Source organism: Amblyomma mixtum, chromosome 2 (genome assembly GCF_055824585.1).
Source record: "Amblyomma mixtum isolate Tamu chromosome 2, ASM5582458v1, whole genome shotgun sequence".
In the NCBI taxonomy this organism is placed as follows: domain Eukaryota; kingdom Metazoa; phylum Arthropoda; class Arachnida; order Ixodida; family Ixodidae; genus Amblyomma; species Amblyomma mixtum.
This window is the reverse complement of record NC_143013.1, coordinates 242,244,959-242,270,051: the sequence shown is the minus strand read 5'-3', so window position 1 is coordinate 242,270,051 and position 25,093 is coordinate 242,244,959. Positions and strand designations below refer to the sequence as shown.

General features: G+C 47.4%; 5 non-coding genes across 5 annotated transcripts; 3 read left to right on the top strand and 2 right to left on the bottom strand.

The window, feature by feature from the left end:
* The first annotated feature begins 2,869 nt into the window (after nucleotides 1–2,869).
* On the top strand, nucleotides 2,870–2,942 carry TRNAK-CUU (transfer RNA lysine (anticodon CUU)). Its single transcript has one exon. It is a non-coding gene; the product is annotated as a tRNA-Lys (tRNA).
* Nucleotides 2,943–7,430: 4,488 nt separating this feature from the next.
* TRNAY-GUA (transfer RNA tyrosine (anticodon GUA)) lies at nucleotides 7,431–7,521 on the bottom strand. The gene is given in 2 exon segments: nucleotides 7,431–7,466; nucleotides 7,485–7,521. It is a non-coding gene; the product is annotated as a tRNA-Tyr (tRNA).
* A 935-nt stretch (nucleotides 7,522–8,456) lies between these two features.
* TRNAY-GUA (transfer RNA tyrosine (anticodon GUA)) lies at nucleotides 8,457–8,547 on the top strand. The gene is given in 2 exon segments: nucleotides 8,457–8,493; nucleotides 8,512–8,547. It is a non-coding gene; the product is annotated as a tRNA-Tyr (tRNA).
* A 7,962-nt stretch (nucleotides 8,548–16,509) lies between these two features.
* On the top strand, nucleotides 16,510–16,582 carry TRNAK-CUU (transfer RNA lysine (anticodon CUU)). The gene has a single exon. It is a non-coding gene; the product is annotated as a tRNA-Lys (tRNA).
* A 4,181-nt stretch (nucleotides 16,583–20,763) lies between these two features.
* On the bottom strand, nucleotides 20,764–20,859 carry TRNAY-GUA (transfer RNA tyrosine (anticodon GUA)). The gene is given in 2 exon segments: nucleotides 20,764–20,799; nucleotides 20,818–20,859. It is a non-coding gene; the product is annotated as a tRNA-Tyr (tRNA).
* Between the last annotated feature and the right edge of the window lie 4,234 nt (nucleotides 20,860–25,093).

Below are 25,093 nucleotides of genomic sequence, written 5' to 3'. Positions count from 1 at the left end.
AAAAACTAGCGTTGTTCAGAACTGAAATCGCGTGGATGTTGTTAGGGTTTTTCTAAAGTTACAGTACCATTTTTTCGCTCCTCCTATTTGATTAATTAGTCGAGATAAATAAAATAACTTTTTAAATATAGCTTGAAACGTTCAGGCGTGAATAGGAAAGTTGTGGAGCTCCACAAATATTGTCCAACCCTGGCACTTCCAACGAGGTAGACTTAGCGTGGCCGTTTTTATTCGGGAAAAGCGAAAGCCCACGGAGTTTAAAAAATCCCACGTGACAGCGCGCTCCGTGCGCCTGAATTCGCCGCGATTACAGCGCTCTCATCCGTGCTTTGTAAAAAGCATCACTCGCTTCGCGCCTTTCGGGCTGCCCAAGACAGAGCTTCGCGTTGAGTTTGGTTGCAAGATAAGCACCAGTGGGCACGGGTGGCAGTTGAAAGAAAGCGCGGCTCCCGTATCTCCGGCGATAATTGCGCTCTCACGTTAGCAGGGTGCATGCGGAGGAACGATGACAATCTCATGAGTTCGAATTTGGGAGCAAGATCCCAGCAAGCAAAGCCGCATATAACAAGCTTCATAACGTCGTGTGAATCACGATGAAAAACGGAATCCGCGCTTTCACCTGCCGCTCGTGCCCACTGGCGCTTATCTTGGAACCAAGCTCAACGCGAAGCTCTGTCTTGGGCAGCCCGAAAGGCACGAAGCGAGTGATGCTTTTTACAAAGCACGGATGAGAGCGCTCTAATCGCGGCGCATTCGGACGCGGAGCGCGCTATGTTTTAAACTCCGCAGGCTTTCGTTTTTCCCCAATAAAAACGGCCACGCTAAGGCTATCTCGTAGGAAGTGCCTGGGTTGGACAATGTTTGTGGAGCTCGACAACTTTGCTATTGGTGCCTGATCGTTTCAAGCTATCTTTAAAAAGTTAATTTATTTATCTCGACTAATTATTCAAATAGGAGGAGCGAAAAAATGCTACTGTAAGTTAGATACGCCCTAACAACGTCCATGCGATTTCAGTTCTGAAGAACGCTTAGTTTTCTTTATAAATCTTGGTCCAAGTTAGCTGGGACACCCTGCATATAAAACACAGGTTTCCGCACTCGTAAACGTTGCCGTCAACCCTGTAGTGCGTGGTTACCAGCTAACTAAAATTGTGGAAAATAACTTCTGAAAATCTCAAATTGTGGGTTTTAACTTCCCTGAGTGATACCTGGGCTGTGAGAAACGCCGTAGTGGAGGGCTTTGGATTACTTAGACTCCCTGGTGTTCTTAACGTGCGCTGATCTCGCACAGCATATAGTGGTGCTTTGAGCGTTTAGCCAGGAAACGCTGGTCGGTATTGAACACAAGCGTTTGCGATGAGCGTATATTCAAGTCACGTACTGTTGCGGCTCTCTTGGTGCTGCTTACCGTGTATCAACGCATATGTCGTTGCTTTTCCGTCGCGCGACTTTCTGCATGCATGACTTTCGGGGCAATGCGGGCATCGTTAAAGGGACACTGAGGAGAAATTGAAGTTGGCTTGTATCGACAGAATACCAGCTCCTGATTACAAAAACGGCACTCATACTGACAACAAAGCTCTTGTAACGTAGAAAAGGGCAAGAACCAGAATACAGGTATCGCTGCCACAGGCCAAACTCGCAAATACAAGCGTGATGACGTCATAGGACAAAGCAGTGTTGCTGGAACTCTAGGACCCGAGAAGCCACAAATCCCTGAGGCACAGCCAATGCATGCGCAAATGTCTTTGACGTCGCCAGATGGCGCCACGTGCCCGGCAGCTACGCGCGCTCCTGAAGCATCGGGACCAATCAGCGCCTATTCCGCTAGCGGTAACAAGGTACACGGTATGCTAAAGGTGTCTATTTGCGAGAACTTCGTTGACGACTTCGAGAACGAGATCCATCGTAACGCTGGCAAAACGCCAGTGCAAACGTAATCGAAGCGACTGTAGCGACGGCCGCAATAGCCGATAGATGCCTTCAACGTGCGGCCGGCGGTAGCTTTATTTTCGGCTGCTGCTAGGCCGCACTATTGGCCGCCAGAAATCACGGAGTCTGCGGCACGTCATGCGCACTTCATGTAACACATCACTTAGTCCTGTGTCGTCATAGGAGAATCCCAAGTTTGAATCAGAGCGGCGGGAAAAACTTTTCAACTTCGAATCCAAATTTCTTAGAAATAAATGCATCTTTCGCTGCCGGCCAAGTGGCAACAAAGCCATGACATGCCGAACTATCGGATTTTACTACAAAAAAAAAATTAATAGTGCTCTCCTCAGTGTCCCTTTAAAAGCAGGGGCGGAAGACAGGGAGTCGGGATGAACAGTTTGCTCAACCGAAGCTCACTGCTGTCAAAGTGTCTGTCGCAGCAGTTGCCCAACCCTGTGATATGCCGGGAAGCCGCAGAATTCTCTGTGGTTATCTGTTTCTTAATCCGTGCAAAACAGAGTGCTGATGAATCGGTAAAATGCACGCAGGCTTAATGACGCAGTTCGGCTGACATCATGCCGTCTGGGGCCCTCACTTGGACGCGGCTACGCTGCTCTGTGTGTCGAGCGAAACCTGAGCGACCAGTCAGATGTCTTAACGTTACCGAAGCGTGCAACGTCGACGAGGCTGCACGCGATAGTATACAGTCAGCCGCTTTACTGGGTTTTCTAGTAGTGTTGTTTTTGCTTTCTCCTCTGCTGATCAGTATCTCCGCTTCCCGTAGCAGTTGGCAGGGCTCCAAGTGCTGAACGTGCGTGCCCTGAGAGGTAAATGCTCGGGATCCGTTTGTTCTACCGTGAATAGAAGGCCATAACAATCACTACCTGATCGTCGAGGGAAATGTGCACTAGTGCGTCCTACTCCCTGCTGACACATCGCCCGGCTAGCTCAGTCGGTAGAGCATGAGACTCTTAATCTCAGGGTCGTGGGTTCGAGCCCCACGTTGGGCGCTTTTTTTTTGAATTTTTGAAAATTATTGTACTTGGTATGACCCTGTGATGCCCGGCGCATCACTTTTAATACAGATTGTAAAACTGTAAATAATTTTAATTTCGGCTCACATGACGTCAAGTATTGTTGAAATACTAGAAGACGCAGTCTTTTCCAACATATTAATAAAAACAAGACCTAAGCTCTAGCTCTCAGAGATGCTGCTGATAGTAACGCTGCATTAGCAAAATATGGAACGTTTTCGAAATGCGGTCTTGATTTACTTCATGGGTCTGCGTATTGATGCCCAGTTTTGTCGACCTTGAAGAAAAAAAAATCACGAAAATTAGCTGTTAATTATGTTGCGGTGTTCTTATATAGTTCGTAAGTTTTTAATATTTATGCTCTGAACGGACCTTAGAGAATAAATACTGGACGTTGATAACTTTTGTGCGACATTTTCAATCCCTTAACATTACTGGGCTAAAACTGGGCTTAAAAGATTTCGGCCAGATTTGACATGAGCTGTTAATTTTTGCCTCCGTAGGGCCCTCCAGCCATATCTTTAACTTGGATGAACGACATCACACATTCGTTGTCGGTGACGAGGTAACTATATGCCGCTAATTCTGTAATAATGAACGTGGGGAAATATCATTTCTCATGCAATTAAAAAATTAAAAATCAATAGTGCACTGAGGACTTCACAAAATCTAACTTAGCGATTTTCTTTCACTTGATTCATTCCTCTTAGCAGGACAAAAATAAACGCACCATGCTGTTTGTAGAAAATATTAATGCCCGTGATGCTGATAATTAATAAACGACAATGAAGTGTATCACTCATGGGGCCCATGAACAGAGTCCCACTGTGCCTCCACCTTGATTATGGCGCGTTTGCGCTGTTGTTGCTTCGTTGTTTGATGAATTGCTGTCGTTTATGAATTAACGACATCGTTGAGGGTACGGACGTGCAAAGTGTCTCCAAAATATGAAGGCGACATTGACGACAAATAGAGGTGACGTGTATCGGTAGATTATCACGTTCTAAAATCCAGTACGCTACTTTCACTGAAAAAATGAGCTTTTATGAGCTAGAAAAGAAAAAAAAAAGAAATGCGGGTGTCGCCACCACCGGCCGATTTCTCAACTGCGGTGCGTCAGCGCAGCTTTTTTTTTTTTGCACTGATGGACGCTATAGGCTAAACCGCCACTCAATTGGAAGCGGTCATCGCACCGGAGTCCTTTTCGATGTAGACGCCACGTGTTTGGCGTAAGCGGCGAGGAATATTTTACATGCAATGTTCTCAGCAATTAACGCGTCTTCTCAACATACCCGGAAAGAGCCGCATAGGGTCAATTTTTACTGAGAATGAAAAGTGGACAGCGTTAATTGGTATCAGGGTTCCCCTGTGATGATTCGGGCCAGCTTTTGTTTTGAGTGAAAATTGATTCTGTGACTCCCTCTGGCTATGCTGACGTCTGTACTACAGCAAGAGGCACATTTATTGTTAAGGAAAATGTGTTTGAAAGTTTTCCGCAGCTATATTCAAACCCTTGACGGCAACGCCGGAGAAGGACCCCGTGGATAGCGGTGTAACGTAACTTCAGCGATCCGCGAGAAATAAACTATCTTGACGCACCGCAGTTTACTTGTGAAGAGGCCGGTTATGGCGGCAGCTATATTTCATGCTTTTACCTTCTCCCGCTTATCGAAGCTTTGGTCTCGATACCGTGAACGAATAGTGGTTCCACATCTCGCGCCATGCTTGGAATCTGATTTCAGCCCAACTGCAGCCTTAGGGCTACCGCAAGAAAGCTATATGCCGTAGTAGAGTTAAAATTCGTCCTGGTATACGTTGGTCCAACCCGATGCCACTGCCTCTCTGGGGCGGCCATCGTATCAACTAATCTAACAAGGGCTGTTAGTCCGCAATTATCCCCTTATTTAAAATTTTCTCCACCACTGGGAATTCTCCTGGATTCCTGGAAGCTGGATTCTAATCACAGCCAGCGCAAGCAGATTAACTTCGTTCGTCGAAGCCTTAGACCACCCGGCCATCGTCACTTTTTTTTAAAACGTAGCATTTATTAGAGCGAAATATTGTTCAATGTACGGGAACTATTCACAAAGTGTTTAGGAAGCAGTATTAAATCTGGTTAAAAAAAAAAAACACGTCCAGGCAAGAAGGCTGTCGAACTACTAACAGCTGCACCGTGAACACTTGGGAAGTAGTATCAAGGCCACCCGAGGCAGAAAAGCACCACAGTGGAGGCGAGGCTGTGGATATCATCAAGACAGGGTGCCGATTCGGTATGGAGTCGGTCTGGGCATATATTTCCCTGATATGTAGTATTAGTCGATGAATATGGGATGATACTGATGCAACTGATTCACAATGCGTAAGAAAGAACGTATCAAGGGGTTCATCAACAAATACCAGTGCAGTAAAGCATCCTGCAGCATGAGCAGTGAAATTAATTCGCTTCTTCGATGTCCACTGCAGCTGCAGGGCATCCCAGTCATCTTTGCGTGTTTACAATCGATGCAGCAATGCTCTATATTACTGGAACGTCACAGAGGCGGCATTTTACCCAAGACACAAGAATGCTCTTGTCCTCTTGCCATGTTTCAACAGGCAATGCCTGTGTGTGTAGCGTATAGAATAAAATATTTGCAGATGTCGAGAAAGGCCTTTTACGTAATATTTTATGTAGAGTCATGGGTATTGCTTCTAAGCTGTTTAGCGGGGCTCCCTAGCACATCTAGCCGTCCCAAGCTTGGAGGGCTTGAGGACGCGAAGCCATTTATCTATCTAGAGGTTACGGTCGCTGAAGGTGCATAATCAGGCGCACAGCAGGCTTTTGCGGTATACTCTTGACGGAGGATGTGCGTCCTGTACAACTGTTTCGGCGGTACAGGAAACAAGAAATCAGGAGCAAAGCGAACCCGTAAGAAACGAACATCGAAATATACCTCATGGATTAACACCCATAAACTCGAACGACCACAAATGTTAGAAGAGGCAATAAGGAAAGGCAAAATAGTAATTAAATTAGCTTTCAAGAACGCACGAACTATCGTGTAGGAAGTGTCTCGGAAAAGCATGAAACGCGAAACAATATTTGTCGCACATAAAGATGGGCTAAAGCAATGGCACCAGCGCTGACAGGCAGGAACACGATATCATGTCTCAAAAATTGAGAACAGGAATCCTTCGAAAAGCAAACCACTCCTAGCACAAGGAATAATTTTCGCAACATTTTATATTAGTGTGGTCAGAAACAGGTTACAGGTCGTCGCTCTGCTGAATATCGAGAGACCACGAGGTACAGAAATCTGGTCTTAGCGCTGTAGGGTTGGCATGCGTTCTTTCCAGTAATGCACACTCCGGTTAGGTTACAGGATTTTAATCGAACGTCATGGTACTTGGGTGGTTTACGCGTACATGCAACAACAGCATATTCAACAGGTGTGAACCATCGCAACATTTAGAACAATTTATCCGTGCATCTGAAACAGCTGAACTCCTCCGTTAAACGACCAACTTCTTGTCAGCACAGAAAAACACGAGATCATCTGCATGAGGTAATAATATTTTGAGCTCATTACCCTAAATACAAAAACTACGAACGGCACCACAATTCAGAGTACTCATACACAGCGGCTCTAAGTAGTACAAAGCGAAGAGCAGCGGAGACAACGGGCAACCTTGTTTCGCCGAAGACAGAATGGGCACCGGTTGATGAAAGACAGCCATTAATGATCAAGCGTGTGGAGCAGTTAGTATAACAGAGACGTACTCCCTGGGAAAGAACTGAACCCAGATTAACCTGCTCTAAAAGAGAGCAAAGAAATGAGTGGCGCACTCGATAAAACGCCTTTGCAAGGTCGCAGCAACATTGAAAAACTATACGCGCAACATAAAGTTAGACCGCATTGATGGGCCCTTCAAGCCATATGTCTTGTAATTTCAAATCAAAGTACCGAAAATCTGATGACGTACTTTAGAAAGCATGATAGGTCTGTAGTCGTCAACTAATCGTAGTTTGTCTTTACCATCGCTTTTACAAATTAGGCTGCGAGGCTCTTCTTCTTGAGCCTTTGGCTTTAAACAGAAAGAATAAGAAGTCATCCATCAGTGCTCTTTCAGTTTTTATTATCGGAGATAAATTTCCGTCACCTTGTTTGGACTGTGCGCAATCGCAGGAAAAGCATAATGTTGTTTTCTTCATTGCAATAAATCCGTTGTAAGCCCAACGGTGCCGTGTGCGTGTGTCTCCCATTTATTGTCCTGCGTCCGTCTTAGCTGGTTCCATCTATGCGCACTATGAACCCGGCTAATTACGCTTTTGTACGAGCAGTAGCTGAATGCGTGACTTTCAAGTTTCAGTGCGACAAAGCCAAGCACGCGGAGTGGCTTAGCGACAGGTTGCTGGCGGTAATAATACAGGAATTATACTACACCGTGCGAGTAGGCACTTACTGAAAAGTAAATAAAAAATACTCCGTCGAGCCGGATTCGAACCAGCGACCCATGGATGTCCGTAGCACGAGACCTCTACAGTCCACCGCTCTACCAACTGAGCTATCGACGGGGACGAAGCGGGAGTCGGATTCTTTTCTGCAAGTGAGCCGTAGGCAGCCATTAATTCAGGAGTCAGCTTGGAAGAGTATCCGTAGGCAAAGCAATGGCCTCTGGTGGCTTGCGTTGAAATTTGCTCCCCTTACTTTCTGCGCTGGGAGATTTTTTTTGGTCGTTTTTTCATTTTGTCGTCTGGTTCTAAAGGAACTTTGGGCGGTTCTTTTTTGTCCATTTATTTTCTTGCATTGCCGCGATCGTCACTATCCCTTCAATTATTCGTTTTTCATGACCGCATGGGAAATGCAAATGGAGATTCGTGGCTGGCCATTAGTGATAGCCTTATCAGTTTTTAGAATTTCGAACCCGTCATAGCTCCGGCGCTGTGGCTATAGCTAAAAAAATTCTGGTCATCTCGCGCGCCCTTCTTCTTTTGCGCCCTCGTTGCACCACCCAGCAGTGCACGTCACTCCATACCACACGTGTCATGTGACCTGCTCTCTCCCCCGTCTACCGTCGATTATCGAGCAGCGGCTTGCACCACAGCGCGGGTAGGATGGATATGCCAATGAGCGGGACAGACAAGACCCCGTTTTATGTGCGTCATGGAGGGACGTGTACCGCTGACACTGAAACGGCTATTACTAACGGTCAGCTATCAGTTTGTATCTCTTGCGGTCGTGTATAAGGCATCTTTAAATGAATAAGTTCGATGTATGCAAAGAGAATAAAAAACAAAGCAGGACCAACTAAAGTGGCCAGAGAAACTAACAATTAAGAGAAAGCTGAACGACGAAAGAAAGTTGTGCAGTACACGGGGAGACATTAATTGCAGCTCAGGCCACCTGGGGCCATTGTCCCTTCTAGGGTAAACAGTCAGGCACGCCGCCTTCTGAATCAAGGGCTGCACACGGCGCACTTGAGGAAAAGAAGTTGCCTGCACCACCGTCCCCGTCGATAGCTCAGTTGGTAGAGCGGTGGACTGTAGAAGTTTCATGCTATGGACATCCATAGGTCGCTGGTTCGAATCCAGCTCGACGGAGTGTTCTTTTTTAAGATATATGCACGCTCAGTGTAGCAGAGCTGCTAGGTATTTACTAATTCTTATCATCGTCCCACAAACGTTGGTATTATTACGGAACCCACGAAATGCTACGTCTCCTTTTTTATTTCAATTTTCGAGGCGTCCATGCGCAACCCATCATTGCGAAATAATTACAGGCGACTTCACCAAAGTTTTTAGTAATGTAGAAGCCACGGAGAACTTATATAAAACACAGGCTTCCGCACTCGCAAACGTTGCCGTTAACACAGTAGTGCGTTGTTACCAGCGAAATAAAATTATAGAAAATAGCTTCTAACAATCTTAAATTGTGGGCCTTAACTTCCCGGAGTGACACAGGGGCTGTGAGAAAAGCCGTAATGGAGGGCTTTGGATCATGGTGTTCTTTAACGTGCGCTGATCTCGCACAGCATATAGTGGTGCTTTGTGCGTTTAGCCTCCATCGAAACGCTGGCCGGTATTGAACACGGGCGTTTGCTATGAGCGTATTATAGAGATGACGTACTGCTGCGGCTGTCTTGGTGCTGCTTACCTTGTATCAACGCATATGTCATTGCGTTTCTGTCGAGCGACTTTCTGCATGACTTTCGGGGCAATGCGGGCATCGTTAAAAGCAGGGGCGGAAGACAGGGAGTCGGGATGGACAGTTTGCTCAACCGAAGCTCACCGCTGTCAAAGTTTCTGTCGCAGTAGTTGCCCAACCTTGTCATATGCTAGGGAGCTGCGGAATTCGCTGTTACTATCTGTTTTTAATCTGTGCAAAATAGACTGCTAATGAATCGGCAAAATGCACGCAGACTTAAGGATGCAGTTCGGCTGACATCATGCTCCGTCTGTGGCGCTCACTTGGACGCGGCTACGCTGCTCTCTGCGTCGAGCGAAACCTGAGCGACCAGTCAGTTGTCTTAACCTCACCTAAGCGTGCAACGTCGACGAGGCTGCACGCGATAGTATACAGTCAGCCACCTTACTGGGCTTCCTAGTAGTCTTGTTTGCGCTTTCTCCTCTGCTGATCAGTATATCCGCTTCCCGTAGCAGTTGGCAGGGCTCCAAGTGCTGAACGTGCATGCCCTAAGAGGTGAATGCTCGGGAGCCGTTTGGTCTACCGCGAATAGAAAGTCATAACAATCACCACCTGATCGTCGAGGGAAATGTGCACTAGTACGTCCTACTGCCTGCTGACACGTCGCCCGGCTAGCTCATTCTACTTCCGGCCACCGAGCGTGACGGACGTGTGTATCATGGGCTCCCAAGGAGCGGATTTAGCGGCCCAACCGGGCCGCGGTATCAGGAGTACGATCAAACCGAACGAGGACTACCAGCTGATTTTGCCGCATTTGCCAACAGGTTCGAGCGTTTTGCATACTGTTTTTTTGCATGGCGACGTCCAAGCCAGGCCATACCGTGTTGAAAACTTTCGTGACGCTCTTGAGCGTCTGTCATTGCTGCCGGAAGTGGTTGCCCTCGGGGCATATCAGATGAATCATGTTTGGGCCGTGACATTCTGCAATGAAGAAGGAAAAAACAAAATGCTACAGGCGAAGGCGTTCAACGTCAAGGACCACCGCTGTGTGGTCATTGACCCATGCAACCAGGGCGTCAGGCTGAAGCTGTTCTGGCTGCTACACGGCGTGAAAGATGACGACGTGAAGGCAGCTCTGGCGGCTTTTGGAAAAGTGACCGACATAACTCGGGACAAGTGGAGAGTCAAAGGCTGCGTCGACAAGTCGTCTACTACGCGCTCAGTGACATTGAAGCTGAAGGTGGGCGTTACCATCGAGGACTTACCGCACCAGCTGCGTGTTGGAGAGGACGTCGCACTCGTCCACGTTCCTGGCAGAGCTCCGCTCTGCCTCCGGTGCCGCGGCACCGGACACATACGTCGGGAGTGCCGTGTGCCACGTTGCGGGCTCTGTCGTCGCTTCGGCCACGACGACGCCCAGTGCGTGCGAACATATGCTACCGTAGCTGGTCCTGGTCGTAGGGATACTACTGAGGAGCATATTATGGACAAAGTCGACGCAGTAGAGGCGACCCGTGAGAGTCGGGAAGACGCAGTACCGAAAAGCATAGCCTCAGAAAAAGCAACGCTTCCCACGGAACATGAGGCTGCCAACTCAGAAGAACCACCTGTGCCTGACACCAGAACTGAGGCGGACGCGGGAAAAGCAGATGATGCTGCGGTAGGTGCAGCTGAGACGGTTTTGGAATCGACCGACGAGAAGGACGTTGACACGGAGATGCCCGCGGCGTCAACTTTGCCAGCGAAGAGGACGCACGACGAAGCTGATGACAAGGCGACGAGCTACGACGGGGCGGACCATGAGGAACCTCTTCCCAAAGCGCCTCCTGTTCGACGTGCGGCCTACAAGCCCAAGCCGAACATCCCTCCTGATCGTAGGACTTCGTCGGGTGTCCCTCCGCCTTAGCGGAGGTGCCTTGCAGGGTCTTCGTGTTGGTAACCCGGTCTTCGATCGGGTTCAGTGCTGACACCGCCGTACTTTGCAAGCTGGAAGGATTTTGATGAGGTGAGCTGCAAACCGATGTCACTTTGTGAGCGGCGAATCCCAACCATTTTAATGGCGCCTCAACTAACATCTAGCTTGCGTATTGCCACACTGAACGTGAGAGGTCTTTCTGCGCGAAGAAGGCAAAATCAGCTTAAACGTCTCTTGTTCGAAAACGAAATCGATCTGTTGGCTGTTCAAGAGACAAAAATTGAAAGCGAAGAGTTGACAGATGCGATGGCAGAAATTTACCGTGCACAGTTCAGTGTTTGCGTGTGCCATGCAAAAGGAAAGTCGGGAGGGTGTCTGATTTTAACTCGAAACGGCAAAGTCGCTGTGGAAACTGTATTTTCCTGTGAAAGTGGCCGGATTGTAGCATGCGATTTTTACTTTTCTGGTGTAGAGTGGAGAGCTGTGTGTGTATATGCACCTAATAGAATTCCCGAACGAGATGCCTTTTTTCGCCGTGTTCAACCTTTCCTGCTGACAGAAAAGCGTGTACTATTGCTTGGAGATTTCTACTGCGTGTGTAGACCTGAAGATAGAACAAGCAACAAAACCATGCAGGACACGAGTGCCGAGCTACTGTCCGAGATGATTAATGAAGCAGAATTGGAAGATATTGGCATTATAATGCAAGGTTCAGAACAAGCACAGTACACGCATTTCCAAGGCGTTAGTCACGCAAGGCTGGACAGAATTTATGTTCCTTCTGAAGTTGTGCCCTTGTGTTCCCAGTACCAGACTGTGCACGTCAGCTTCAGTGATCATTCTTTAGTCGTGATCACACTTGGGGAGAGGAAAAGGACTGTCAAGTTTAGTTGGGAATTATGGAAATTTAATGACTCATTGTTGGAGGATGACGAGTTTAGCAAGAAACTAAAAGACTCAGTCAAAAGCTTGTTAGAAAAAGAGAGAGACTTTATACAAACATGGGAACAATTTAAATGCGACGTGAAAGTGGCCGCTATAGAAAGAGCATGTGTTTTAAAGCGTAAAGAAAAACAGCAAGAAAAGGAACTTCGTACCGAGCTTGATTTCATGCTCAGCATGGAAGGCGTCAAGCCGGGGTTGTACAGACAAGAAATAAAAGAGACCAAAACTAAGCTTGAACTAATAGATGAAACGAAATATCGAGGTGCTGTTATAAGGGCACGCAGCGAAAGATTTTGGCTTGGGGAGACGCCCACAAAAAGGGCGCTCAGCGACGAAAAACAGTATGCAGTTTCGAAAGAGATAAAGGAAATTTGTTATCGCAATGACGTAACTTCCGAATCTGAGGTGATAGAAAGGGCGTTTCTGGAATATTACCAAAACTTGTTCAGCCTTAAAACGCCTGATGTTGAACATTACAAAACTGCATTCCTGTCGCTAATGCCAAGAGTCGAGGAGGACCTGGCGCAGGTACTTGAGGAGCCCATAACGGCAGCAGAAATCGAAGCTGCAATACAGCAGCTGAGCTTGAACAAGTCGCCTGGGCCGGACCAACGTTTATAGATACTTTTTTAGTTCCATAACTCCTCCTCTGAAAGCGGGCGCCCCTTGTACCCGGGCGGTGAGAGGGCGCTGCAGTCGAGGCTTGCGCGTCGCCGACGCGCGCGCGGCTCCTGTCCTGCAGTTACTACTTAGCCCGTGCTCGTGTATTTCGTTGCCTTTTTTTGTCCATTTGTTTTCCTGTGCGCTCTGCGAACACGTGGTCCCCATCGTACACTCAGAACAACAGACGCTGCTGGCCGTGAAGCAGCTTTCGATCGAAGCGCGACGATGCCAACTTGCTTCGTGCCCGGCTGTACCTGTCAACGCGGCCCCTGCTGTTGCCACATTTGCGAAGTCCAACCTAGAAATTCCTTAAGCATTGTCTGATCCCGTGCAAGGGATTGATTTCGCACAGATTGTGGAAAAGAGCTCGTCGATACAGCTTCCGAGAAACTGGAGAATGGCGGCCCTTGAGGAGGAGGCGGGAAAATACAAAGAGGTTGTCCTTTACGACGCCGGGATGAAGGAAGGCGTTTACACCATTCTGAAAAGTGTCCCATTTCGTGAGGACCTGACCTATGCTGTCCAAGCAAATGGAAGGCTGTTGGACAAGTGGGATACTGACATTCAGGTTTCTTCTGTGAAAGATGTAGAGGCAATTTTGCAGATCGTGCACACAAAGCAATTTTGCCGCGGTTTCTCTGACTTCGATGTCGCCAGCTGCAGTAGCGTGGCCCAAAATGCTAGAAGTACGCTCTATCACAAAGACTGCTCTGCTTTGACAAGTGCAGACAAAGAAATATGTGCTATGTGCACCAGCTTGGCAAAATGTTTGAAGCGGAGGGCATCATCGACACGACCGAAGTAAAAGGTGCCTGTGGCAGTAAGTGTGCTGAGAAATCGGCTGATCCGTGCCACTGCATCACGAGGACGAAAAGATGTACCATCCCGAAAAGATGTTTGCCTGTGTAAGCGCAGTAGAGGGCACTATAAAACAGGCTAGAAAGGACGAGTTGTTCGGCGACCTGTTTTGGAACGTGCTGGGTTCTCTTCAAAAAAAAAAAAAGGCACGCATGGTGTTGGTTGACCACAGCATGCTGAGGTGTTCACAGCTCAATTAATTTACTTTTATTTAGTGAGGCGCATGCACTTCTTTGCGCGAGCAAAGTGCTTGGAAAATAGCAGCGTCGTTAGAGCTCAAAGGGAGCGAAAGAAGGCGAAGCTTGTCTGACAAATTAGTTGACAGCAATTTTGTCAACAACGATGTTTAGTTGGTTTGCGAATAACATTTTTCTATTTAAATGCCAAGGGCCTTGAGTTACTCTTGCGTTTCGCCGACACCGGTACCGAACTCGCGGCTTTCGGGAAAGCAGCCGTAGCCACTGAGACAGCGGTGGGTTTTATTTGCGCCAGTATTGCTGTAATAAAACTTAAAAGTAACTTTGCGCTAAATGCGTAACACAACAGCCAGTCGCGAAAAACTGTTTCGGCGCATAATCCGAATCTATCGAAGTACCAAGGTTCATCTCACGAGAAGCAGAATCGAAGCATGCATTTCGTCATTGCCCGTACAAAACGGCCGCTCGTGACTGTTCAGAATACCACTCTTAAGTTCGAAAACGCGCTAAGCACACATATGTTATGTAATACCTCCGGGCAAGAGCCGCAAACAAACAACAGCAGTCGCGCAGCGATGATTCGAATGCGAGTGCTCGTGGAAAACGCTGCACGCTAGCAGACGACTCTCGCTCTCCCCGCTCAACCCGCGATTGCAGCGCCGCGGTGGCGGGGACGGCGACAGGCCGCCTGCTCCCTACGGGCGCTGCGAGGAGTTATGGAACTAAAAAAGTATCTATAAACGTTGGGCCGGACGGCCTCGGTGCCGCACTTTACAAGGCTTTGAAAACAGAAATGGCAATAGCATTACAGCGCGTAATAAGCGAGTGTTACGAAAGAAAGTTAACTCCGCCGTCTTTTCGAACTTCCCACGCGGTGTTGATCCCAAAATCGGAAGACCCGAGTAGCTTGCAGTCAGTTGAGTGTTACCGCCCAATAAGCTTAACTAACGTAGACTACAAAATTTATATGAAAGTGCTAGCCGGACGACTCCAAACAGTAATTAAAACCCTTGTTGGCCCACACCAGACCTGCGGCATAAAAGAAAGATCCATTTTTACTAACATACATGTAGCTAGAAGTGTCCTTGAATGCTGTGATGCAACGGAGGGTCGTGTCGCCATGATGCAACTGGACCTGCATAAGGCGTTTGATAAAGTTGTGCATGAAATTTTGTTCGTGCTTTTGGAACATGTGAATGTAGGATGTATCATCACTGATGGCGTGAAAATGGTTTATGATGGCTGTACAGCAAGGTTCATAATTAATAACCGCCTGAGTAATAGTATTCCTGTCTTGTCGTCAGTGAGGCAGGGTTGCCCTCTTTCTCCACTGCTTTTTGCACTTTACCTGGAGCCCTTTTGTTTAAAGCTGTTAACTACGCAAAACATTCGAGGTTACGCCTTTTGTCATAATGAAGTGAAGGTATTGGCATATGCAGATGATATAGCAGTGTTCTGCAGAGACCAGGAAAGCGTGCAAGAAGTGGTGAGAGAAGCCGTAAATTTTTGTGATGCAAGTGGTTGTGCGATAAGCTGGCAGAAATGTTTTGGTTTTTGGCATGGAAAGTGGCAGGCCACACCAGAAGTATTCTGTCGAATGAAGTGGGTAGACACGCCAGGAAAGTACCTCGGCGTGCCGCTAACCAACTACAAAGAAAGCAAAGAATATTGGGCCCATGAAACCGAAAGAGTCGAAGCTCAGACAGGCAAATGGGGTGGTCACAACTTTTCCATGTTTGCAAGAGCTACGGTGTGCAACATGTTTTTAATAGCGAGGATTTTTTACGTTCTGCAAGCGTTAACTTTGCCAAGAACTTCAGTGCAAAGGTTGCACAGAGTGTTTGCAACATTTATTTGGGCGTCAACTTGGGAACGTACCAGCCGGTGCAATCTGTTCCACAAGGTGCGGAACGGGGGGCTAGGGTTATCAAATTTATTTCTGAGACAGATAGTCACTAGATTCTTTTTCTTGCGTCAAGATAATGATTTTCTGCGAACTGTTATACAAGTGCGATTGTCAGAATCACTGCCTGATTATGTTGTGTCATGTATGTCTGCAGGGCGGAGTGGGTTAAATGCTTTTTTGCAAGAAGTTGTTGCAGCAGTCCGTATTCTTCGGTCAAAATTTTCCGATGAATATCTAACCATTGTAACAAGGAAAAAGATGTACAAGGACCTGCTTGATGTGTTTCTGCCAGTGCCTGTTTATCGCAGTGCATATCTTCTGGGTCCCGAAAGGGATGTGCTAAAAAGAGTCAAAAGAATGCCGGTGAAGCCTTCAGTGCGTTCTTTCTTTTTTCAATTGCATACTGGAACCCTCCCAGTGAAGCCATGGTTACAAAGCAAAGGCCTTTTTGTACCTTGGTCAGTAGAGTGTCTTATTTGCAAGAAAGTGGAAACTATAGAACATATCTTTCTCGACTGTCATGACGCTGTTTTTCTTTGGGATGTGTTGAAGCGCACACTGAAAAAAGATTTCCCTCTGACTCCTTTTGGAATACGCTTCCTACCATGTGCAGAGCCAGGTGAAGTGCCTTGCGACCTGCTAATGTTGCTCTGCATGCACAGCCTATGGCGTACGCGAATGGATGACAGGCATGAACATGTTATTGTGCATCCGGCTCATCAGTATTTCATTGAGAGCATCATGTATACTCAGGAAGTTTTCGGACAGCGAGCTCCTCAGCCTGAGTGGCTGCCTGTCCTCGACCGACTAAAATCATTTAACCCATTTTATCATCGTGCACTAGCGAGAAACTGACCAGTGCTTTTATTAATTGTCATGTCATTGTATTTTTGTTTTGTTTGCCCGGCGAGGTCGGTAATAAAGAAAAAAAAAAGCCCGGCTAGCTCAGTCGGTAGAGCATGAGACTCTTAATCTCAGGGTCGTGGGTTCGAGCCCCACGTTGGGCGCTTTTTTTTTTCTGAATTTTTGAAAATTATTGTACTTGGTTTAACCCTGTGATGCCCGGCACATCACTTTTAATACAGATCGTAAAAATGTAAATAATTTTAATTTCTGCTCACATGACGTCAAGTATTGCTGAAATACTATAAGACGCAGTCTTTTCCAACATATTAATAAAAACAAGGCCTAAGCTCTAGCTCTCAGAGATGCTGCTGATAGTAACGCTGCATTAGCAAAATATGGAACGGTTTCGAAATGCGGTCTTGATTTACTTCATGGGTCTGCGTATTTATGCCCAGTTTTGTCGACCTTGAAGACAAAAAAAGTTACGAAAATTAGCTATTGTTAATTATGTTGCGGTGTTCTGATATACTTCGCAAGTTTTTAATATTTCTGCTCTGAACGGACCATTAGAGAATAAATACTGGACGTTGATAACTTTTTGCGACATTCTCAATCCCTTAACATTACTGGGCTAAAACTGGGCTTAAAAGATTTTGGCCAGATTTGACATGAGCTGTTAATTTTTGCCTCCGTAGGGCTTTCCAGCCACATCTTTAGCTTGGATGAACGACATCACATTTTCGTTGTCGGTGATGTGGTAACTATATGCCGCTAATTCTGTAATAATGAATGTGGGGAAATATCATTTCTTATGCAATAAAAAAAAATTGAAAATCAATAGTGCACTGAGGACTTCACAAAATCTAAATTAGCAATTTTCTTTCACTTGATTCATTCCTCTTAGCAGGACAAAAATAAACACACCATGCTGTTTGCAGAAAATATTATTGCTCGTGATGCTGATAGTTAATAAACGACAATGAAGTGTGTCACTCTTGGGGCCCATGAAGAGAGTCCCACTGTGCCTCAACCTTGATGATGGCGCGTTCGCGCTGTTGTTGCTTCGTTGTTTGATGAATTACTGTCGTTTATGAATTAACGACATCGTTGAGGGTACGGACGTGCAAAGTGTCTGCAAAATATGAAGGCGACACTGGCGATAAATTGGGGTATCCTGTATCGGTAGATTATCACGTTCTAAAAGCAAGTGCGCTACTTTCACTGAAAATGGAGTTTTTATAAGCTCGAAAAGGCAAAAAAAGAAAGGAATGCAGGTGTCGCCATCACCGGCCGATTTCTCAAGTTAACTGCGGTGCATTAACGCAGCTTTTTTTTTGCACTGATGGACGCTATAGGCTCAACCGCCACTCACTTGGAAGCGGTCATCGCACCGGAGTCCTTTTCGATGTAGACGCTACGTGTTTGGCGTAAGCCGCGAGGAATATTTTAAATGCAGTGTTCTCAGCAATTAACGCGTCTTCTCATACGATGGTCCAACCCGGTGCCACTGCCTCTCTGGGGCGGCCGTTGTATCAGATAAGCTAATCAGGGCTGTTAGTCCGTAATTATTCCCTTAATTAAAATTTACTCCACCGCTGGGAATTCTCCTGTATTACGGAATTCTGGATTCCTGGAAGCTGGATTCTGACAATAGCCGGCGCTAGCAGATCAACTTCGTTCGTCGAAGTCTTAGACCACTCGGCCATTGTCACTTTTTTTTTAAACATAGCATTTATTAGAGCGAAATGTTGTTCAATGTACGCGAACTATTCACAAAGTGTTTAGGAAGCAGTATTAAATCTGGTTAAAAAAAAGACACGTCCAGGCAAGAAGGCTGTCGAACTACTAACAGCTGCACCGTGAACACTTGGGAAGTAGTATCAAGGCCACCCGAGGCAGCAAAGCACCACAATGGAGGGAGACAGGGTGCCGATTGGGTTTGAAGTCTGTCTGGGCACATATTTCCCTGAAATGTACTATTGGTCGAAAGAAATGGGATGATAATGATGCAACAGGTTCACAATGCTGGTCCAGTAAGAAAGAAGATATCAAGGGGTTCATCAACAAATACTGATGCAGTAAGGCATTCTACAACATGAGCAGAGAAATTAATTTGCTTTTTCGATGTCCACTGCAGGACATCCCAGACATTTTTGCGTGTTTACAATCGATGCAGCAATGCTCTATGGTACTGGAACGTCACAGAGGCGGCATTTTACCCAAGACACAAGAATGCTCTTGTCCTCTTGCCATGTTTCAACAGGCAATGTCTGTGTGTGTAGCGTATAGAATAAAATGCTTTGTAGATGGCGAGAAAGGCCTTTTACGTAATATTTTATGTACAGTCCCCGTCAAAAGTATACAGCCCAAGGGGATTGCTTCTCAGCTGTTTAGCGGGGCTCCCTAGCACATCTAGCCGTCCAAAGCTTGGAAGGCTTGAGGACGCGAAGCCATTCCTCTCTGTAGAGGTTACGGTCGCTGAAGGTGCATAATCAGGCGCACAGCATGCTTTTGCCGTATACATTTGACGGAGGATGTGCGTCCTGTCCAACCGTTTCGGCGGTACTGAAAACAAGAACTCAGGAGCAAAGCGAACCCGTAAGAGACGAAAATCGAAATAGACCCCATGGATTGACACCCATAAACTCGAACGACCACAAATATTAGAAGAGGCAATGAGGAAAGGCAAAATAGTACTTAAATTAGCTTTCAAGAACGCACGAACTATCGTGCAGGAAGTGTCTCGGAAAAGCATGAAACGCGAAACAATATTTGTCGCACATAAAGAGGGGCTAAAGCAATGGCACCAGCGCTGACAGGCAGGAACACGATATAATGTCTCAAAGATTGAGAACAGGAATCCTTCGAAAAGAAACAGGCATTATGTGAAACCACTCCTAGCATCTTCGAAAAACGTAGCGCGAAAAACAAGACACAGGTAAGGTGAAGACAGGACATGAGCGCTCGTGTCCTGTCTTCACCTTAGCTGTGTCTTGTTTTTCGCGCAACGTTTTTCGAAGATGCAATTGCTCCGACTAGCCCAGTTTAGCTTACTTGTCCACTCCTAGGACAAGGAATAATTTTCGCAACATTTTATATTAGTGTGGTCAGAAACAGGTAACAGGTCGTCGCTCTGCCGAATATCGAGAGACCACGAGGTACAGAAATCTGGTCCTAGCGATGTAGGGTTGGCATGCGTTCTTTGCAGTAATGCGCACTCCGGTTATAGGATTTTAATCGAACGTCATGGTACTTGGGTGGCTTACGCGTACACGCAACACCAGCATATTCACCAGGTGTAAACCATCGCAGCATTTAGAACAATTTATCCGTGCATCTGAAAGAGCTGAACTCCTCCGTTAAACGACTAACTTCTTGTCAGCACAGAAAAACACGAGATCATCTGCATGAGGTGATAATATTTGGAGCTCATTACCCTAAATACAAAAACTACGAACGGCACCACAATTCAGGGTACTCATACACAGCGGCTCTAAGTAGTACAAAGCGAAGAGCAGCGGAGACAACGGGCAAACTTGTTTCGCCGGAGACAGAATGGGCACCGGTTGATGAAAAAGCCATTAATGATCAAGCGTGTGGAGAAGTTAGTATAACAGACACGTACTCACTGGGAAAGAACTCAACCTAGATTAACCTGCTCTAAAAGAGAGCAAAGAAATGAGTGGCACACTCGATAAAACGCCTTTGCAAGGTCGCAGCAGCAATGAAAAACTATACGCGCAACATAAAGTTAGACCATATTGATGGGCCCTTCAAACCATATGTCTTGTAAATTCAAATCAAAGTACACGTTGCAGACTTTTGCGAAAATCCTATGACCTACTTTAGAAAGCATGATAGGTCTGTAGTAAAATAATCGTAGTTTGTCTTTACCATCGCTTTTACAAATCAGGCTGCGAGGCTCTTCTTCTTGAGACTTTGGCTTTAAACAGAAAGAATAAGAAGTCATCCATCAGTGCTGTTTCAGTTTTTATTATCGTACATAAATTTCCATCACCTTGTTTGGAGCGTGCGCAATCGCAGGAAAAGCATAATGTTGTTTTCTTCAGTGCAATAAATCCGTTGTAAGCCCAGCGGTGTCGTGTGCGTGTGTCTCCTATTTATTGTCCTGCGTCCGTCTTAGCTGGTTCCATCTATGCGCACTATGAACCCAGCAAATTACGCTTTTGTACGAGCAGTAGCTGAATGCGTGACTTTCAAGTTTCAGTGCGACAAAGCCAAGCACGCGGAGTGACTTAGCGACAGGTTGCTGGCGATAATAATACAGGAATTATACTACACCGTGCGAGTAGGCACTTACTGAAAAGTAAATAAAAAAAACTCCGTCGAGCCGGATTCGAACCAGTGACCTATGGATGTCCGTAGCACGAGACCTCTACAGTCCACCGCTCTACCAACTAAACTGAGCTATCGACGGGGACGAGGCGGGAGTCGGATTGTTTTCTTCAAGTGCGCCGTAGGCAGCCATTAATTCAGGAGTCAGCTTGGAAGGGTATCCGTTTACCGTAGACAAGATAACGGCATCTGGTGGCTTGCGTTGCAATTTACTCGCCTTGCTTTCTGCGCTGGGAGATTTCTTGTCGTTTTTCATTTTGTCGTTCGGTTCTTAAGGCAGTTTAAGTGGTTCTTTTTGGTCAATTTATTTTAGTTGCATTGCCGCGATCCTCCGTGACCCTTCAATATGCATGCGTTTTTCGAGACCGCATGAGAAATGCAAATGGAGATTCGTGGCTGGCTGGCCAAAACCTTATCAGTTTTTAGAATTTCGAACCCGTCATAGCTCTGGCGCTGTGGCTATGGCTAAAAAAATTCTGGTCATCTCGCGCACCCTTCTTCTTTTGCGCCCTCGTTGCACCCCCCAGCAGTGCAGGTCACTCCATGCGACACGTGTCATATGACCTTCCTCTCCTCCGTTCTACCGTCGATTATCGAGCAGCGGCTTGCACCACAGCGCGGGTAGGATGGATATGCCAATGGGCGGGACAGACAAGACCCCGTGTTATGTGCGTCATGGAGGGACGTGTACCGCTGACACTGAAACGGTTGTTACTAACTGTCAGCTAAATATATCAGTTTGTGTCTCTTGCGGTCGTGTAAAAGGCATCTTTAAATGAATAATTTCGATGGATGCAAAGAGAATAAAATAACAAAGCAGGACCAACTAAAGTGGCTAGACAGGCTAACAATTAAGAGAAAGCTGAACGACGAAAGAAAGTTGTGCAGTACACGGGGAGACATTAATTGCAGCTCAGGCCACCTGGGGCCATTGTCCCTTCTAGGGTAAACAGTCAGGCACGCCGCCTTCTGAATCAAGGGCTGCACACGGCGCACTTGAGGAAAAGAAGTTGCCTGCACCACCGTCCCCGTCGATAGCTCAGTCATTCTACTTCCGGCCACTGGCGTGTACGGACGCAGGATGATGAGCTCCCACGGAGCGGCGACAGCGGCCATCGATGGCCGCGGAAACAGGTTCAGTGCCGAAGACAAGGAGTATGAGATCTTTTTGCCTACCCTGCCGACCGGACGTGTTGTTCTAAAACAGTTTTTTTGCACGAAGATGTGCGTGTGAGACCTTACAGGGTCGAAGACTTCAGGGACGCCCTCGCCAACACTGGTGCGCTCCCCGACGTCGTGGCGTTGGGGGCGTACCAGGTAAACCACGTGTGGGCGGTAACCTTCAGCAGCCCAGAAGCCGCGAAGAAATTAGCCGCCTTGAAAGAGCTTGAGGTAAAGGAACGCCGGTGCATCTTTTTCGACCCTGAGGATCAGCAAGTAAAGCTGCGCCTGCATTGGATGCTGCACGGCGTCGCTGACGACGACATCCGGACTGCTTTCGCGGCGTTCGGAAACGTGACCGAGGTGACGCGGGAGCGTTGGCGCGTTCAAGGAATGAAAGAGAAGGGATCCACCACGAGAACAGTGCTGCTCAAGTTGAAGCCAGGTATGAAGGTGGACGACCTGCCCCACCAGGTTCGAGTCGCCGGCGAGTTGGCTCTCGTGGTGGTGCCCGGGCGGCCGATGCAGTGCCTGCGTTGCCACGGCGCGGGTCACGTTCGTCGCGACTGCAAGGTTCCCAGGTGCTCCAAGTGCAGGCGCTACGGACATGCGGACGAGTACTGCGTCCGTACCTACGCGTCTGCGACCGGGCTCGGAGGGAAAGGAGACAGCGGGGAGCTGATGGACGTCGCTGAGGCTGAGGACGCAGCGAGGGGTACACACGAGTTTGGCAACCTCCCCGTGTCGCTGGACACGTCAGCGACTTCAAGCGGCGACGCCCCCCTTGCCAGTGGACCAAGACTCCAGCCACCAACGGGAGACTCGCCTCAGTCAAAGGAGGCGACTTCAGTGGATGCAAAAAGCCCACCAGTGCCCACGGACTTTGTAGCGAAGGAGTCGACCGAGGGTCACCGGCAGAACACCGGTGGCCGTAGGACCACTGTGGCTACGCCAGGGAAGCGTCCGCATGGAGACACCAGCCACGACGGCGACAAGGAGGCGGTGCCCAGCGTAGAGGAACCACCAGCAAAGACGCCTCAAGAAAGGCGGGCCTCTTTTCGGCCGCGCCCTAACCTTGCGAGCCAGAAGCGCGCCAGAGACAATGCGCCTTCCGAGCAGGGCCAGGTGCACGCTCAGGATGACGCCGGCGGCGAAGGCGGCGGTGGCGTCTAGCCATGTGCTGGACGCGAGAGGTAAGCACCATGCTTTCGGTCTCTTTTTCTTATGTAAAAATGGCTCCTGCATCTCCGCTGAAAGTCGCCTCCCTGAATGTTAGAGGTCTGGTAGGAAAAAGAAAGCAAGGCCAGCTCTTTCGGCTTTTAACGGAGCACGGCATAGATGTACTGGCCGTGCAGGAGACGAAAGTCGACGGCGAAGAAGAGACCGGGAGAATGGTGCAACGTTTCACGTCCTCGTTTTTTGCTGTCGTTAGCCACGCTGTAGGCACATCGGCTGGTTGTGTTCTCTTTCTAAAGAAGTTGCCGGGGCTAGAAGTGCAAGCTCATTTCTCTTGTGTGTCGGGCCGGTGTGTCTTCCTTGACTTTCGATTGAATAACATCGAGTGGCGGATTATTTGTGTGTACGCGCCAAATGAAGCAGAAGAAAGGGCGCAGTTTTTTTTACAGCATCGAAGAACGCCTTCGTTGTGACAGACAGCTGATCGTCCTAGGCGATTTTAACTGTGTTCTTAGTGCGCGAGATAAGACAAGCCCTCGACCGTTTAGAGATGCAAGCACACAAGTGTTATCGCGAATGGTTGAGAACTGGAACATGGAATATGTAGCAGAGTGTCTTGAGGGAACGCGTGCAGTAAAGCTCACACACTTCCAGGGTTCAAGCCATGCACGGCTGGACCGCATTTATGCATCCGTCGATGTCTTACCTGAATGTAATGGTTACGAAGTTGTGCCAGTATCTTTTTCAGACCATTGTTTAGTTAAATGTTGTTTTGGGATGGTAAAGAGAGGGAATTCTTTTTCATGGGAAATGTGGAAATTCAATAATAAACTCCTGCAGGATGAACTGTATACCCGTATAGTAAAAGATGAAATTGCAAAAATAGGCCCCGGTAAAAATATGCACATCTGGCAACAGTGGGAGCTGTGTAAAGAAACTATAAAAATTAAAGCAATAGAGAGGGCTGCCTGTATACGGTTTCAAGAAAAACAAAGAGACAGAGTTAAGGAAGCTGCTCCATAGGCTGCTTCAACAGGAATCTCTAGCGCCGGGGAAATGGACGGCAGATGTAAGGAAAACAAAGCAAAAACTAGAATTGATCGAACAAGAACGGTATCGGGGAGCGTTAGTGAGGGCAAGGGCAGAAGACATAGCTGCAGGGGAGGCGCCATCAAAACGAGCGCTGGGGTTGGAAAAAGCAAACGCTGAAAGGAACCACATCGACAAAATAGAATGGGGCGGTGTCTTGTCGGCAGACAACGACCACATAAAAGCAGCTTTCAACGAGCATTACCAAGCGCTCTTCGCATCCCACACGGTAGACACTATCACAATTAAAGATCAGTTTCTGGCGGCGATGCCGCGTCTTGGTGATGACGTAAAAGAGAGATTAGAAGTGGCTATCACTGAAACAGAAGTGGAGCATGCAATCGCCAGTTTAAACCCCGGTAAATCGCCGGGACCAGATGGGCTCAGCGCGCGTTTTTACAAAGATTTCAAGCACGAAATTGCCCCTATCCTGAACGTTATCTTTAACGCTGCCTACACAGTAAATGCACTCCCTCCGTCATATGGGTCATCCCACACGGTGCTTATTCCTAAAACGGATCAAATAGATAAATTACGACTGGTTACAGCTTACAGACCCATAGCACTTACAAACGTTGAATATAAAATTTTTATGAAGGTTTTGGCTCGGAGATTGCAGACGGTGATTAAGGATATAGTTGGGCCACACCAGACGTGTGGGATAAAAGGGAGGTCAATAATGTCCAATATTCACAAGGTGCGAAGTGTTCTTGAGTGTTGTGATGACTCGAATGGTCGGGTGGCCATTCTCCAAGTCGACCTCGAGAAAGCTTTTGACTGCGTCGATCACGAAATTTTGTTTTCTGTTTTAGACCATGCGAATGTAGGGTCAGTTATCCGCAAGGGCGTAGCCCTGGCGTACCGAAACTGCACGACGAGATTGATCGTAA